This window comes from Benincasa hispida, unplaced genomic scaffold, assembly GCF_009727055.1.
Source record: "Benincasa hispida cultivar B227 unplaced genomic scaffold, ASM972705v1 Contig202, whole genome shotgun sequence".
NCBI classification, from domain to species: Eukaryota; Viridiplantae; Streptophyta; class Magnoliopsida; order Cucurbitales; family Cucurbitaceae; genus Benincasa; species Benincasa hispida.
Window position 1 is genome coordinate 2331 of NW_024064592.1, and position 6271 is coordinate 8601.

At 27.1% G+C, this 6271-nt stretch overlaps 1 pseudogene; it reads right to left on the reverse strand.

Annotated features, from left to right (window-relative positions):
• Positions 1-257: 257 nt before the first annotated feature.
• Positions 258-5889, reverse strand: LOC120069072 (annotated as a pseudogene).
• Between the last annotated feature and the right edge of the window lie 382 nt (positions 5890-6271).

The following is a 6271-nucleotide window of genomic DNA, read 5'->3' on the forward strand; positions in this document are numbered from 1 at the left end:
CAATTTTTTTATAAACAACCAAGTAAGGCCAATGGAATTTTTATAAAAGAGACTAACTTGTGACAAATCTTATAGTATAGAGACTAGAAACTAATTAAATTTCATTTAGTGACTAAGTATCTTTTAATTAAAAAGAAAATTATATCTTAGAAACAAAATATAGTGAGAAATGAAAAGTAAATAATTAGATAACATATGTTAGAAAAACGTCGAGTTCCATTTCTCTGCAAACAAGTGTATAAGCGGAATAATCCTAAAATAAATCAAGATATTAGAACAATTTTTCTATATTTGCAATATTTTTTAAAATATTACCATATATTTAATTAAAATGCCTAAAAGTCCTATCCCTTGCAATTACCCTAAACATAATACAGCATATCAAGTCGTTACATAATTTCGAAAACAGAAAACGAAAAACAAGAAACAAAAGAAATATAGCCCTAAATCTTGTCCATCCATTCTTTTTTAAGCTTCTGGGATGCTGCAAAAAAGTGTTCCAACAAAAGGACACAACAAAGAGACTTATGCAAAACAAGCATCTGGTTGAACTAAACCTAATGCTTTTCCCTTGGCATATTCACAAGAGGACTTAGCTTCTTCATTTTGGTAGGTCAAGCGAACATTCTCAAGTCTTATTCCATTGCAAGGGTTTTTCGAACTACAATCAAATTTTATGGCAATTGGTGTTGCTGAAGTTCCAGCAATGTCTTTATATATTATATTGCTTATCTTGATACCTGATTCCTGTTCTCAAATCATATTCAAGTCAAATAAATAAATTAGTCTTCTTTCATTAATAAAGAAAAAAAAAATCAACAATGTGTGTGAATATTGTTCAAGCAAATATAATAAGCTCATCCAATTAAAGTAAAATAATAATAATAATAAGCTAATCCAAGTTGTATTCCGCCTTCAAACTATAAATTTGTAAATAGTAAAGTAAAATAACTATAAAAATATTCTTTAGATACTATAAATGCATAATATCTTCATACTATTCAAATAAGATGATTGTAAAGACATTATTTGGCCCTTTTAAGTATATTGTAATTTCCAATTTCACCCCCTTTAATTTTGTTTTAACTCGTCAATTTGATTTTTTTTTCTTTAGAACTCTAAGAATCTGAAAATTTGACTTTTTGATCACTAACATAAATTATATATCAACTGAATTTGGTTTAATTCAGCGTTAAATTTGAAATTTGAAATCGAATATTTAGCAATTAAAAATGTTAGATTATACAAAATAATATTTTCTTTAAATGTGGTGTAACTATTTTATAATTAATTTAATAGAATTATTAGATCCCTTGACATTATGAGTATAGTTGAACTGTCATTTTATTGGAGATAGAAATTTAATTTTTTTAATATAACAATTGTCAAAATGAGAGATCAAACTCTAATCTAAAACATCAAGAGTACATGTTGATTACCACTAAGCTAAGTTCATTTTTTTTATTAAAAAATTGAAAATTTTTAAACGTTAGACATGAAGTTGAAAAATGACCACATATATATTTTACCTAATCCCAATAATTTTAGGACCCAAATATAATTTAAATCAATTTACAAATTAAGTTAAATAAACATATTTTAAGATGTTATTTCACTATTATATTATTTGTTTTCAACAACATTATTAATTATTAAGTAGATATGTGGTTGAAAACACCTTAAAATAAAGAGATTAAACGTGTAACAATATTAGAGATACAATTGAAACGAAATATAAATGGTATATATATGGGACCTTTTTAAATATAAAAAATATTTAAAAATATTTATATTTTATAATAAAAAGTTCCAAAAGTGCTTTGTACTTTTGGATTTTTTTGTTATAAAATGTAAATATTTTTTTTATTTTTCTATTTGTAAAAATTTTTCTATATATATATAATTAATTTCGATGAAAATATCGGGATCCTAATTTTATAAAAATAAAATATTGATTTCGTTGGATATTTATAAAAAAATTATAAAAAAATAAACTTAAATTAGTAATAAACATTTTATGATTTTTAAATAAGTTAACATGTCTATTATTTATATTATATTTACATTATTGAAATTTTGTTGTTTATTTTTTTAATATTTCATGAATTTTTCTACAATATCATGAGCATATCAATTCACTTCTTATATCGATGTCGAACTCATGAAAACGTGTAAATATTGACATGTCAATGGAAATTTATACCTGACCGGGGCAGTTAAGGTTGTTGGGGCAGTAGTGTTGGTCAATGAGAATGGGGTTTTGGACATTATGCATAGTGGCGCCAAGGAATTGGACTCCGTACACAAAGCCAGTGCTGGGCCTGGCCCATGATTTTATTCTCAGCCCATTTTGAGTACCATAGAATACTGCATTCGAAACGGTGACATTTCCCACCCCTGGCTCGTTCATGTTGTGTGCTAAGCTTCCTATGCTGCACCCATTTGAGGAAACAAAATATTTCCTTTTTATATATAAAAAATTCATTCTAGTCTTTTAACTTTTAAGTTTGTTCTAATTATGTTACTTTATTGCTAGTTCGTAGAGTATTATTATCCAAGAAACTCTTAAACTCATTTAATATGGGTATTAGTTTACACCCTTTTTATATTTCAATCGGAAAGTTCATGTGAAACTTATAATTGTATCAATTAAACTCTTAAATTGTAGCTAGAGAATCAATTTAGACTCTTTATTATAATTTCCTCTAAAAATCATTCGTGCATCAATTCTTACATATGTATAGGCTTCTTCAATTGTCAAATTAACAAAATCCATAGACGATTATCAAAGAAATTCTAATTGTGAGTTTAAATTGATTCTTTTCTTAAGGTTTATGGGTTTAATTGATAAATTAGAACACAATAAAAGATATAAATTGATATATTTATGCAAATTTAAATTTTAAATGGATACAATTATGAGTTCAAGATTTTAGTTAATACAATACCAAGATTTAGGGACATAAGGTCGATATTTTACTAAAATTTTTGTCTTTTTTGTATTTCAGTCCTGGTTAATACCTCTTGACTTATTATTTTAGTTTCAAATATTCGAATATTTTATTTTATTTTAAAACTTTTGAAGGGAAAATATTATAACTCTATTTTGGAGTCATTTTATTGTTATTTTTGGTTTTTGAATATTAAACATATTTCTTCATCATTTTAAGAATTGGATTTTTAGTCAAATTCTAAATCTCAAAAACAAGTTTTAAAAAACTATTTTTTAAAAAGTTTTCAAAATCTAGATCGATCTTTCAAGTTGGACACATGCGTAAATTCAGGTTTCACAAAGTATTTAATGTAATTTTTTTTATAATAAAGCATTTAACATTAATTAAACCTATCTCTAGCATGTCTTTTGTAGCCAAATGTATGTTTTTGAAAATGAAACCAAATTTTGTGTTAAAGAACTAACAAACAAAAAAAAGGAACTTAAAAGTCAGAACAAAAGATAATTTTTATTCAAAGTTAAGAGACTAATTAAATAGTAAATATAAGCATAGTTTATCAATTCTTTTAAAGAATAAGCACAGTTGTTCTCATATTTATGATACAAGAAAGCTCAAGAAAAAATTATTTTAGGTCTAGTCTACTGAAATAATGGAAATAATTTAAAATTATGTCCTATCTGAACTAAGAAATACATAAAAATATTTCAAATATATATATATATGATAATTATTTTAAATGAAAATATTAATGAAAATATTTTTAAGTATAACAAAATATTATTGTCTATCAGTGATAGACTATGATAGACATCTATCACTGATACTGATAGATGTCTATCGCAGTCTATCACTAATGAACAGTAACATTTTACTATATTTATAAATAAATTACCTCATTTTTCTTTATTTGAAAATAACTCATATATATCGGGAAGAAATGTTAAGGAAAATTAAAAATATATATGTAAGGAAGGTAGTTGAATACTTTTTATGTTCAGAAAAGAAAAAAGAAAAAAAAGAGGTTAGTTAATAAAGAGACTTTCGATCTTAACTTATTTAATAAAAATAGAAATATGTCCTGATTAAACTAGTAATTTATTAGAACTGGATGAAATTTAGTAAAATTCATTTTAGTTTGTATTTTATAATGTAAAATAATTATCTTTCTATTTAAGAGTTTATAGCCCCATGACTATGAAAGTCATTAGGATTTAAAATTACTCAAAAAGGGCTTAAAAAATAAAATTACCATAATAGATTAATTAGTGAACTATTTATGACAAAAAAAAAAAGATACATATATTTATTGTGAACAATAATTTAGTAGGAAAAAAAAGTACCAATTATTATTAAAATTATTAAAAAAAAAATGATAACTTGATCTCCCAAACCTTGCCATTGTTGAATTAAAAACTACTCGAAATTTAAAATATTAATAAATTGCAAAAGAAAATAAAAACTCAAACCAATTACAAAAACTCCAAAGTGTTATGTATAACTTAAACTATAAAAGTCATATATAGTGATAGAGATTAGAAAGATAGAAAATATAGAAATACCTAATACCATGACCTGGTCCACATTGAATGTGTTGAATCCAAAGATTGTGGGACCCAGGGCCGATGGAAATACAATCATCTCCTGTTTGGATGATGGAGTCAATGATGTCACATGTGTGGATGTTTCCACGTGAATTCCATCAGTGTTAGGCTATTGCGAGAGCCATGACATGCACTCCTTCTACCAGTACATTCTTACATCCATTGAAAATTATATGGAACAATTGGCTGTTCTGGACACTAACCCTCTAATCCTTATATTGTTTGAGTTCCTGAAACTCAACGTCTGTATTTACATATAAACTTTTTTTAGAAAAAATGTTTGATAACTATATTTAAAAAAAAAAAAAAAAGTATACATGGGTTTGACTCAATTGTTAGAACAAATGAAACTATTCTTATTTTCAAACTTTTTTGTCTTGCAAATGTCAACTATTGCCATGCAATATGCAATCAAGATATTAAAATAGATTTAACAAAATAAAAGATATTCAAATTATATATTTCATCCCGTTGTGTTATTGAAATTCTTGTTCTTATCATTTTACCACCATCTCTTAAAAATTAATTACAAACTAATAAATTGAGGACTAACTTTTTAAAATTTATTGAAAATATATTGATTAAATTTGTAAATTTGAAAGTGATTAAAATTGGATTACATGAAAATAGTATTTGTTCTTATTATTATTTGGGTAATAATATCCCAAAATTCTTACTTGAAATAAATGTGTGTTTAAAAGATTTTTTTTCTTTAAAAAAAACATTTAAAACTTCTTTAATACTAAATTAACAAAAATAAATAAATACTTTTAGATCAAATGGGGCCCTAAAAATTAGTCTTTAGAGGAATAATAAGAATGATAGTAGTAGAAAAATAGGTACCATGGCTCCGACGGGGCAATGGGCACCGGAGGATTTGCAGGACCACAAGGCTTCACCATTGGCATCAAGAACTCCACCGGTCAAAGAAACGCCATCAACCCCTTCAAAGCTTAGCCAATTTTCCACACTACCAAGGACCCGGTAGTCGGGAGGCGCGACGAGAGCTCCATCGATGTGGAAACTAATATCGTCATTACGACATCCGCCATGGAATTCCATCGGTTGAACCACAAACCTTCCCTTTGGAATGTAGACAATGGTAGATTCCGTAGACGTGCATGCCACCTCCCATGCATGACGGATGGCTAGGCTCGAATCGTAACCACGTATGGCACCGAAATCCAAAACATTCAGCAAAGTCGCAGAATGCGACTTTGTGATCATGTGGGAGAACAGGAGGACGAGGGCGAAGACGATAACGATAGTTGGTTGAAATGGTGAGTGAAAAAGTGATGAATGGTTGGAAATTTTGGCCATTGGGTTATGAAGTAGAGAAGATGGGATTTGGATCATTTTGGTCTAGAGGATTACTACTTATAGGCCATTGGCATTGTTGAATGAAGTTAGGAGGATAAAGTTTGAATCAACCGATGTTTGGTATGTATTGCAATCAAATGAAAGAATATAGATTGTGTGGAAAGTGAAAAATGATGAGACATTGAAGGAAGCATCAATTTGGTGGTTTCTTTGTTTGTATTTTCTTTGAAGTGCAGTGCATCTTAAGTTGCACCTATCTTTTTGTAGCACTAAAAAATAACTTTTTTTTCAAAAAAAAAGAAAAAAAACTTACCACGTGACAAACTGTGGTTGGACAATTAAGTGGACGACATAAAATGGTATAAAGTTCCCAAGTTTTTTTCTTTCTTTTTTTTT